General features: G+C 36.6%; 1 long non-coding RNA gene across 1 annotated transcript; it reads left to right on the top strand.

The window, feature by feature from the left end:
• The first annotated feature begins 9,723 nt into the window (after window positions 1–9,723).
• On the top strand, window positions 9,724–11,493 carry LOC116187508. Its single transcript, XR_004152076.1, has 2 exons — window positions 9,724–10,593; window positions 10,701–11,493. It is a non-coding gene; the product is annotated as an uncharacterized LOC116187508 (long non-coding RNA).
• The last annotated feature ends 976 nt before the right edge of the window (window positions 11,494–12,469 follow it).

Here is a 12,469-nt window from a genome sequence, read left to right as displayed (position 1 = left end):
TTTTCAGCGTGGATCATCTAGTATTTAAAAGATCAATGTCTCCTATTAATCTTCATATTTTCCTCCCGAAAAAGATTAATTTTCATATTTGAAATAGATCGATTCATGAAAAGGTAAAATATTCAAATCATGAATTTTCTCCACTGACAAGATTTAAATTCGAAATCTTATTTAACTAGGGTGCTCCCGCGCGATGCTAAGGGCTGAAAAATGTTTTCACCAATCTTGTGATTTATTATTAGTTTATGTGATAATCAACATAAAATATAACTGAAACTAATGATAAAACCACTTATGTGTATGAATTATGAACTCTTCATTGTTAGTAAATGATCCAAATTTTCTAAAAGATTATACTAATTAATATATAATATACACTATTAAACTTATTTTTACCTACCAATTTTAGTTTAAATTTTCAATATTTATAATTTGAAAATATGATCATAATATAATAGACTTTAAGTGACTCCGCTAATTTGAAGTAACAAACTTTACTTGAAGTACAGAGTTCGAAATTCTTTAACAGCATCATGTATTCACGACCAAATCATGGACTATTAACTGTACTTTTGCATTTCACTAGAAAAAGAATATGACATTTTCAATTATTAAAATTTGTGCTGAAATGAAAAATATTAAAAAGAAAACATATCATATTCATATTCATATTCTAAATGGTGGTGGATCGGGCCTGATCACAATTTAGTAGATTTTAAATGGCTAACTAATGTGACGTAACGAACTTTACTTGAAGTGTAGGTTTGAAATTCATTAAAAGCATCACATACTCACAACTGGAACTTTACTTGAAGTGTAGATTCGAAATTCATTAAAAGCATCACATAGTTCCGGCAAAATCACAAGCTAATACTGTATCTTGTGTTTAACTGAAATAATCTTGGATTTCACCGAAGAAATGAAAAAAAATGTTGATATGAATTAACATTTTTTTTCCTAAAGGGTGACGTATGCACACTTGAACAAACTACATAATAGACTTTTAATGACTCGCTAAACTAACGTAACGAATTATATTTGAAGTGTAGGTCCGAAATTCATTAAAAGCATTTCACAGTCACGGTAAAATTACATCCTACTATTGTATCTTGCGTTTAACCGGGAACAAGTTTAGCACATATCACCAAATAAAATAAAATAGTAGTCAATATAGTTTTTTTTTTTGGGAAGGAAGGTGGGAGCTTGGGGTGGGAAAAACAAACCCACTCGCCCCTACAATACCACGGACCTGTAATAATTATAGTTATATAAAATATACTATAATATAATAATTAAGGAGAAGTGGTATCAAATTATTGGTAAAATTTTTAAAGTCTTTTCAACCAGTGGGAATTGATAAAAGTTTCTATTCTCACAATATTGCGATGCCATAATGCCTACGGGTCTCACAGCTCGATGATCCCTTACCCAAACAACATCGAGCCCTTTTTTTTTTCTAACCTTATGGTTGAACCAATATCAAGCCCTAGCTATTATAATATTGCTCACATGCATCACGCGAGTTCTATAGTCAAGAAGCTAATAGATTTGCATAATGTCGTCGAGAAATGGTGTCCAGTGTAGCAACACTTGTTGAATCATCGACTTAGAATTCACGAATCTTGTGATCCATGAACTTTCCTTATAACTAATTTTTTTTAAAAAATGTGTATTATTGCTCACTGATAATTTAACTAGGCATGCCAATATAATAAAAAATAAGAATATAAAATGTTTGCCTCAGATTATGTCTTTCTTTGAACATATACGTGAATCACAACTGGTGAATATTATTGGCTCTTGCGCGGTATCTATGATATTTCATAATTTCGCTTATATAGGAATTATAATGACGAGAAGCGTCGAGAGCGTTCAATCCAGGGCCATGTCATAATGTCAAAAATTTTGAAAAACACACCTGACGGTCATTATAATGACATACACACCAATGTATGTGACCCATATTTGGGTATGACATAATGTATGAGAGTCGCATGCGGCTCGAAAAGATACCTAGCAATGATTGACATCTCTTAAAAAGCCTGTGAAGTGCCTAATTTTCCATTTTCGATGTTTTGGTAAGTAGTAATTGATCTTCCTAGCTTTGGCATTTTTCTTTAGGGATTTGCTTCTCATCATTATTACAATGCATAACGAAAATAAATCAGATTAATCGGGACCCAATGAGCTTTCGGATGCCAAACTTCACATCGAAAAAAATTGATTATAAATTTAAAATCACGAGATAATGTGAAATTAACTACATTTTTTGTGAACGAATTTGACTTATAATATAAGGTTATGATATCATTTAGAACTTAGTTTAAGTTGATAGTTGTCTTTAAAAGAAAGGGTTAATTACACCGGTGGTTCAAAGGATTTCATGAATATTTCAAGTTGGTCCAAAATATTTTTTTGATAACTTATTGGTACAAAAAGTTTGAAAACCGTTTCAATATAGTACATTTCATCAATTTACCCTAAAAGAAAATGTGATTTGTTCATTTACAAGATAAAACCATTGATGGATCTGAAATACAGCTTTTAAGCATATCTATTTTAGTAGCTACAAATAGCATGGGGTCCTATATCTCACTATGTGATGTGAGAAAACATCAATTAAATTGCAACACTCGAATAAATCATAAAAACATTGACCGCAAGTTATGAATTAGTACATTAAAAAGAAAAAAATTTACTACTTTATTTTCATCATATCATTATCAAAAATACTCGTAATTTGGTAAAAAGTACTATATTTTTATTCTTTTATAGACTAAGCTTAATTGGTATATGGAAAAGAGAAATGCATTAACAGACAACTGAATAATGGACCAATCCTAGCTACATTAATCCAAGTAATTTGAATAATTTAGCTTTGGAATTTTGCGAGACGATACTGCATATTAGTTAATATCTTCCCAATTGTCTCGAACAAATTAAATTAAATTAATATATATGATCCTCTTTGTAATCAAATTTTCAAAGGATAACGCGGTGCCATCTATCCTTCAAGGAAGCCACACATGCATATGCAAGCGTTTGCATGCATTTTACCTAATGGCCTACCTCTTCCTTTGGCTTTATACCTAACCTCTGACTATTGATGGAAATTTGAAAATTAGGAGACAAATGCCAGCATTCAAACATGTTAAAATTGAGGCTTATTAATGATCGTGACCTCAATGGTCAGAGATGGGATGCACCTCCCCATATGGCCCGTTATCTTTCTCAGTGCGTCCAAATTAATGAATTATTTTGCTTGACAATTGAAATAACTTAGCTAAAATCAAATAGTGGATAAAATAAGGTATGAAAATTCTACAGTAGGATAGCTATGGCTCTTACTCCCTCACATCGGGGACATTTTCATGTCATTTCATAGTTAATATATGGAAGATGAATGAGGCATACATGGTACAAAGGCACGTTTATAAATGTAATTAAAACCAACATAAATTGATTCGAGCAATTCGGCGTTTCTTTTCCTTAAATAAGGTCTCGAACTTGAGTTTTATGAATGAAGAAAATCAATGTTGAGAGAGTTTTACCTCCTTAGTGAAACGATTCAATTCAAACTGGATTAGTCGGAGTCCGTTACACTTCTGATACCATAGTACACACATAAAATATAATTAAATTAACTGTTTTTAGGAATTCACCCAAAAAATAGTATTGATTAGGAAAAATTGCATAGTCTAATATAACAATATTGAAATCTTAAAAGAAATTATTCTTTATTATTGCAATGTCCATTTTCTATGAATTTTATGAGAAATTTTGGGAAAAAACATTACGCTGTCCTCCTATGTATGTATTTTAACCTTAATTAGATAAAGGAACTCTAAGAAGGCACTGTTTTTATGTACATTCAGTTTTTCACTTCTGTCAATATTATTGAGCAATTTTATTCTCTCGGAAACCATAATTACACATAAGATTAACAGAATTCACCAAGAACGGACATCATGACTGCTGATGGACGATTTTTATCATTCCATACGCAGATAGACAATTATCAATATTCATCTCTTCACTTTGATAGATCACTTTCTAGAACACGGTTATTCACCAATCTCCGCCTCCACGCAAATCTTTTGACGAGTTAATATACCGAATACTTCTGATTATAACTATTTCCTTATAGATATCGCGATAGTAGTTATGTGAGAGATTCACAGATTTAAAACAGTAAAATAGGAAATTTAATAAAATAATAAAGATAATCTCACCATAATCGAGAGGAATTGGCATGTATCAGTCAACAACTTTTCTTTCGTCCTCGGCCTTTCACTTTCTATCATTTCGAGGCCACTAAAATAATCCTCAGAGAAGCAACACATTTTTTTATCCCAAAAAAAACAAAAGTTGATTTTTGTTTGTTAATTTTGCGGCACTTTTCGATTTGTTCAACTAAGAACAAATCAAATCAAGTCCGTCAGATGAATGTTAAGCGAAGCTATGTGTGTTATACATATATCATGTGACAATGTATTATTTAATATATAAAAAATATTATTTTTGTTAAAAGTAAATTTTTTTATGATATTTCTAAAAATTAATAGATATTAAAAAATATTTATTGACTTATAATATTATAATATGATATAACCGTTATATATAAGATTTTCTCGAATATTCCATCATATAACGCTCCTTTCCTGTTTTAATTTCTCGCGGGAATCCTTTCCTATTTTAATTTCTCCCTCGTCTGTTGGATGTTAGCATTTTTTTTCTAGGACATGTTTGATTTGAAGAAAATTACGGAAGAAACGGAGCAGGAATTCCGTTTCCAAATGCTTGATTGGAGATACGAGGATCAAATTCTTCTAACAAAGCAATTCCTCGATCGATCACCCTAGGAATCAAATATATCATTATCAACTCCGGAGAGATGCTTCGCGTTTATCTACCTCCTACTCCTAGACTTCGTCTTTGACCACCACTTCCCTTGTGTATCTGATGCCTTAATTCCCAGCCAAAGTTTGTCTTATGGAGATTTCTTGTTGTATATTGAAAATGGAAATTGCAAATATTTTTTTCTCGATTTTTTAGTTCATATGATGAGTAGAAAAACATGACCTGAACGCGAACAACTATCGACATATACATTGCTTAGGACGGACCGTTCAGGAAGCGGTAAGATAATCGGACAGGAGCAGGGGCCCCCGTTTGGCTCGGGAATCTGTCCCAGGGCCAGACAGATGACTGACCCAAATAGGCAGTCTTTTTCCCATGTAAACAATTAGCCACTGGACACCACATTCGTGTGGTCTAAATTACAGGAAAGGACGATTAGAAAATGAAATTTTAATTATCAATAATTGTGGTCCCTCTTGCCATCATCGTACTGAATTTGGATGCTTCCCAAAAAGCATGGAATCACGTGTGCCAAAATGCATTATTGAGGCTCCAATCCCGAAGAATCGTATTAGTACGAGCCAATGTAAAAGGAGCGGAACTCCGTAGTATCCAACCCTACTACTATACTGATATAGTAACCTCTAGAATGTAGTGTTATTAGTGATGTTACGAGTTGCACTATCTGTTGAAACCTATGTAATAACTCCGACTGTGAATCAACATATCTTGTCGGGGAAACTTGAATTCCTTAGTATACAACCTTACTCTAGGATATAGTATCCTCTAGAATGTAGTGTTATTGGTGCTGTTGTGAGTAGCATTATCTACTGAAACCTATGTAATAACGTCGACTGGGAATCAACATGTCTTGTCAGTGAGACTTGAATTCCTTAGTATACAACCTTACTCTAGGGTATAGTATCCTCTACAATGTAATGTTATTGGTGATGTTGCAAGTAGCATTATCTATTAATACCTATGTAATCGCATCAACTGAGAATCAACACATCTTGTCGATTAGAATGGAACTACAACCCTACTCCAAGGTATCGAAGCCTCTAGAATATAGTGTTACAGGTAATGACACAAGTAGTATTATTTGTTGAAATCTATGCAATGGCACCAATTAGAGAAAACTATCAAAATGATCACTGACAGGTTTTAAACCTAACAAATTACTATTGAAAGATTTTTTGAAACAAAATAATTATTGAAAGACAATCCATAACATTTTGGTACCATCGTCAAAACTCCGTAAGTGCCGTTACGAAAAAATGACATGGACGCTTATGTGGCATCTAGTAGACAAACAGCCCCGATTAACGTTGCACTTCATCACGACGACGTCATTTTTGTCCTCTGTTTATATATATATATATATATATATGTATATATATAAAGATCTGGCCCAACTATTGCGTTGTCATCATGTTCATCCTCAACATCTTCTGGTTCAGCCTCAACATCTTCTAGTCCTAGTTTCCAAGAACCATCTGAATAACTCCCATACGACCTTTCACCATCATCATCATCAACAGGCTCGTCATCATCATCACCAAGCCCTCCACTGTCATCAGTCTCTTCAAAAACATCCAGTGTGAGGTCTTTAATTGCTTCTTCAACCTCAATGATATCAATATCAACACCACAAACTAAGGGTGTGTTTGTTTTTTAAAAAATTTTCAACTCAACTCCACTTATCTTAAATTCAACAATACAATCATTACTTATTTTTAATTTTTTTAATCATTCAATTTAATTTTTAATATTAAATTCTCTCAACTATTCATTACTTTTTCACAATTCAACAACACAATCATTATTTAATCATTACTTTCTCTTAACTATTCATTACTTTTTCACACTTTTTCTCATAATTTAACAATACAATCATTACAAACCAATTAAAATCAAAACTTAACTCAACTCAACTCTAAATCCAAACGCACTTTTAATGTCTTCATCTGTTTCAAGAACTCCCAACCCATCTTCTAAATCAAACCCATACTTCAACCAATAAACCGTCTTGTAAGACTCAATATTATAACAATGTTGCTGAAAGTAGTATTGAAGCTCTGTAATGGAGAGTTTGCTAATGTCCACCATCTCCCATGCATCTCTCTCCCAACGTACTTTAAGTGAGGTTCTGATACAAACTTGCCCCCATGGCATAAGACTATGGTGTACTGATCATCCATGAGCCCATAAGCTAAATTAAAACATAAAAAAACAATTTTCAATCAAACGTACCGACAAAGCATCCGACAGTAAAAGTAACAGATAACTTTGAGTAGAGTGACAATAAAAGCAAGAGACAACAACGCATTAGGGACCACAACTTCGAGCAGACCAATAGTAAAAGCAAGAGACAACAACGCAATAGAAGACCACAACTTCGAGCAACACCAACCAGTCAAACCTATCATTCATCACCAAATCATCCCAAATCAAGTGAAAATCGACTAATCTCGAAGCAAACAATCCGACCTTCATTTGCTCTTGTCAATTTCATTACGAGTGTGAGACCCGGCATACTTAAAAAAAAAAATCCATCCATACACATACATATATATGTATATATCATATGTTGGAATTTTATGTTGCTGAAGGGAAAAAAAAGAAAAGAAAGGGGGGAAAAGGGCCCCACGAGGCCCTCATTTCCCCTTAAGCCATCCTGCCACCGCCATTGCCTTTTCCATTTCATTTGTTTTCTTTCTTCTTTCTTTCCCTCTGTTTTGCTCTGTTTTTTTTCTTGGCTGGGGTCGAAGAAGAAACTGGGGAAACAGAGAGATTGAGAGAGAGAGAGAGGGGGGGTCAGCTTGAGTTGCAGAAACCACAAAGTAGACGAATTGCTAAGTTCACGGTAAGCTGGTCTTCCATAGTCTTTGCACCGATATCTACTGAGTTTAAGTTTAGATTTTTTCCCGAATAAATTGCACTGTTGGTTCAAAAAATTTTACAAATATTTCAATATGGTACAAAAAAAAAATTTTCTACTTGATGGTACAAAATGTTTCAAAATTATTTTAGTATAGTACAAACCGTCATCTCGTCATTGACGCCGTCAAGTCGTCATTTATAAGATCTGTAAATTTTGCACCATCGTGTAACTTATATAAAACATTTTCTAATATTAAGTTACAACTTTAAAACATTTTGCACCATCATGTAACGTCTCACAAAAATCAATTTTATACCATCAACGTCGGCTTGACGACGTCAATGGCGAGATAACGATTTATACTATACTAAAACAACTTTAAAACATTTTGTACATCAAGTAGCAAAAAACCTTTTTGTACCATATTAAAATATTTGTAAAACTTTTTGAACCAGTGCAATTTATCATTTTCCCCTCTTTTTTTTGTTTGGGTTTAGTCTTATTTTGAGCTAAAGGAATAGATTAGATGAGATTGCTTAAGCTTCGTGAGGGTTCAATGGAGGATGGAATTCACATGTTGATTTTATAATTGAATATTGCAATTGATGTGATTGTTTGTGCGAAAGCTAATCCGTGAAAGCTGAGGTCTCTTAAATGGTGGATTGTTTGATAATACCGTTGTGTTTTTTTTTTCATGAAGTTTGTATGTATATATGAGCTCATTAAAGCACTATGTGGAAAGAATTAAAGGTTTCCGGTGTTAATTAACTAAGCATAAAGAACTCATTTTATATTTGGGCTTACTAGCGGACTTTTTTTTCCTTGTCAATCAAGTTGCTTTATATTAGCTGTCAGCACCCCATTTTGATTTACCGGCTCAAACAGAGAACACCCAACCAAAAGCTCGGGTCACTATTCATGGTCGGGCCGACAGATGCAAACATGCGGACTCAGAGACATGAGCTACAGAAATGAGGCAGGGGCCACCAAAAGGGCGCAAGAGGGGCAATCAGAAGAACAAACAAGCAACGAGCCCTAAAACAGCAGAAACTGGCACTGTGGCACTATTCACCGCCGGATCACCGAAACGTCAGAAGATATCCAATATGGGACTTTAAAAATCCCTCTTGGTACCAAAATGACCAATGGCACCCCTGAGCACATTTCAGACGTCTCCTACTTAAGCTAGGGTACTCTCGAACATTTGCAGATGTCTTTTTGATGGGGCTCCCGGGACGTCCGATCCACAAATAGATAAACGGCACCCGGAAACAGGCCTGCACACATCTAAGGGTCACCAGGACCAAGGAGGCACAACTTCCAGACTACTTTTCGAAAATCATCTTGATCTCCCAAGTGAATTTCGACCCGGGAAAAAGGGATCATTTCTACAGAAAAATATAGCCGGAGACCCTTTTAACAAATCGTCAATACACGAAATCTATGACAACCAATCCCAGGGATCCCAAGGGCTTGGGAAATAAACCCTAATCACATCGCACAATCCATTTAGGTTTCCTAAGTACCATCCCGACAATAAAAGAGCCCTTTTCACGTGGAATCTTGCGCTCAAAACTCATTCGGGGAAATGTTGACGTCTGAGCTTTGCACCACCCACTCCGAACAACTCCCAGGGGTTAGGAAATCATTTTGGCTCGAACCAAGCAAAGCATATCGGCTTCCCAAGTGACTTTTAATGGTCACGAATGCCTCCCGACAAGCCTTCGGGACTCATTTTTGACAAACAGAGATCGCAGTGGTCTCCAAACGCATCAGAACACTTGGGAAACACTGAGAGAGTCTCATTCGCGGATTCCTAGGATGTCTCCAGTTATCAGTCTTCACTCAAGGCCAACGAGTCAACGGTTATGCTCAATGCAGAAAATACATCGACGCGAGCCTTACGGCGCGCGGAGACGCAGATAAGAGAGAAAAATGGTTAGCTTCACTCCAATCGTCCAAATCGAGCAAAACCAACTTCTGAGCCTCCGAGCCACCCATTCATCCTCTTATGTAAAGCATGGCAACATTAGGCTCGATAGAATCGCCTTTGCACAAGCATTGCCAATTCGGCGCTCATTTGAGCCACGGAACTTGAACGCATGACTAATCAAGACTCGAGCTTTCCCAAACTTCCCCTTGCACATGCGGGACCCACGGGTCCGCCATGTTGACTGCAGGCCACCCCTCCTGACCGACCAAAATTTCAAATTCCCCAAGCTTCTCCTTCTCTTCACTCTTTCATTTAACTTCCCCTACACTCAAACTTCTCCACACTCAACCTCTCCTACACTCTTTCCCTAACTTCCCCTACACTCTACCTTGACATTTCCCCACCTTAATCTTCCCTCAAAAAATTCGGATGCTCTAAGTACACCTCAATTGCACTTACTCCACTTAACCTTGTCATTAAGCTTGCCCTTATAAATCCATTGCATCATTAACTTAATGACAACTCAATTCCCATCATCTCTCCAGCTTTCTCACTCAAGAACACTCTCCCAACTCCTCTCATTTTCCAAAATTTCGGATAGCCTCAGTTGAGCCCAAACACAAGGCCGATTTGCCCAAAAACTCAATAGTTTTCAAGCGACTGCCCCTCAACCCGAACCAAACTTGCCCAAACTTCTTACCCCCCATGTCTTCGACCTTCTAAATCCATTTTCGGACTTAGTTGTAGTGTTCGAAGCTTCCAGCATGTCGTTTCAGTTCGGCACAGAAATAGCGCCCAACCGGGTTCTATCAGTCACTTTTGGGTCCTAGACGTGTCCTACCTTCCCACGACTTCAGCGAGTCATGCCATCATATTCTAAGGGTTCCTCACAACCCTCACTCTCCCCCGTAATAAGGTGGTCGCATGTCGAGAGCCATTCAACTGTGCACCACCGCTATTTCCCTCATTTCTCCCTTTACAGATTTTTCCAGTTTTTTTACCGGTTTTCTTTGCATCTTCCAGACGGGCGAAATCCTCACAAAACTAGTGCAGGCATGATCCTCAGTCAGTTAAGAGTCTAATGCCACCGACCTTGCATCAAAAGACCACCGGGAGCCTCCTGTAGACCCATTTCTTCGTCAGGTGCCAGTCGGGTCTGTTTTGACCCAACTGAGTCTGTCATTTTTTACTAATCCGACTTTGCTTTTAATTTTCGGAAAATCTACACGCACAATCTTCACGAAACTAGCGCAGGCGTGATCCTCAGTCAATTAGGAGTCCAATTCCATCGACTTTGCATCAAACGACCACCGGAAGCCTCCTGTAGACCCGTTTCTTCATCGGGTGGCAGTCGAGTCTGTTTTGCCCCGATTGGGTTTGTCATTTTTTACTGATCCGACTTTGCTTTTGATTTTCGAAAAATCTACGCGTGCAATCTTCACGATATCAACACAGGCGTGATCCTTAGTCTCTTGAAAATCCAAGGCAACTGACCCCACGCGAAAAGGCCACTACAATCAACCGGTACAGCCCCGACAAGCCGGACTGCCAATCGGGTCTACCGCTGACCCGACTTCACTGATTCGGGTCCGTTCACTCCAGGGGGCAAAATCGACTCTCTAGGGGCCGTATGTGGTTTCCATGCCTCAATTTAAGTCGTTTCCAGAGGTTTTTTTACTTTTTTCCGCTTCCATGAGTTGGTGTCGTTTTATTGATTTCCTTAAATATCATGTTTGTATTTGTTTGTATGCTCGATTGCGTTCCTAAGATCATGGTGGCATCAACTTTATAAAATGTGCGTTATTATTGTGTTTGATGTCTTATGCATGCAAGAAACGGTCAAAACCGATTCTTGGAATTAATTGCAATTATATTTTTCATTTAATCATCAGTTTCGCATTAGTTTGTATGTTAGGCGCGTTAATTTTGAACAACCATCTCATTAAACCATAACAATTGAGATTTAAGATCTCAATCACTAAATCACTCCACAAATGGGAAATGTGACGTATCATTTGGTTAATTAAATCATTTGGCTTAAATAAAATTGTATGAACCAGTTATCAATTTATAAACTCGTTGACGAATCATGAACCGACGGAAATGCCCTTTTAAAATTCACAATTTCAAAATGCCAAGATGCGTAACACGAATAGAGTCGATGTCTATGGTGGACTTGTGCACTTTGACTCGAGTCCGGGCCCAATTTGAGGCGGCTCAAGTTGAAGCACACAAGTCTCCTTTAGACCCCTTCGTCTCACGCAATCTCAACTTTTCACTAACTCTTACACATGTCGTGATTTGCCGACATTCTAGGCGTTAAGGAGGTCGAAACACCTTGATCTATGGGTAGGAAAAGGTAGCTCGTTCGGGTGCGAGTCTTATTCGCATGGCCTGTTTCATCCATTTTCGGTGTTTCTGTCATCTTACCGTAAATTCGGTAGTTAGCGTTGTTATTTCTATCACAAAACGTGTAAAACCGGACTAATCATTAACTCGGCTTATATAAACATTAGACAATGGTTAGGTGGAACTCAAAATTCTAAACCTAGAGTCAAAACACGAGGTTGGCGTATTCAGTGAAACCGCGGTGTCACTAACATAACAAAGTCTTAAAAGAAACCCACGCACATAGTTGACCTAGAACTGCATACTAGTACATCTCTTTTGTTTGTTTAGGGTAGATAAATTGTTTGCCAAATAACCCCAGTTTAATAACTGATTAAATCACGTAAATTCGGCTTAATACACAACTTGTCTGTATTTGTCTGTATTTATCGGTTTTTGTCTGT

Source organism: Punica granatum, chromosome 8, assembly GCF_007655135.1.
Source record: "Punica granatum isolate Tunisia-2019 chromosome 8, ASM765513v2, whole genome shotgun sequence".
Taxonomy (NCBI): domain Eukaryota; kingdom Viridiplantae; phylum Streptophyta; class Magnoliopsida; order Myrtales; family Lythraceae; genus Punica; species Punica granatum.
Note: the sequence above shows the minus strand (reverse complement) of the source record. Positions and strands in the feature narration are given on the sequence as shown.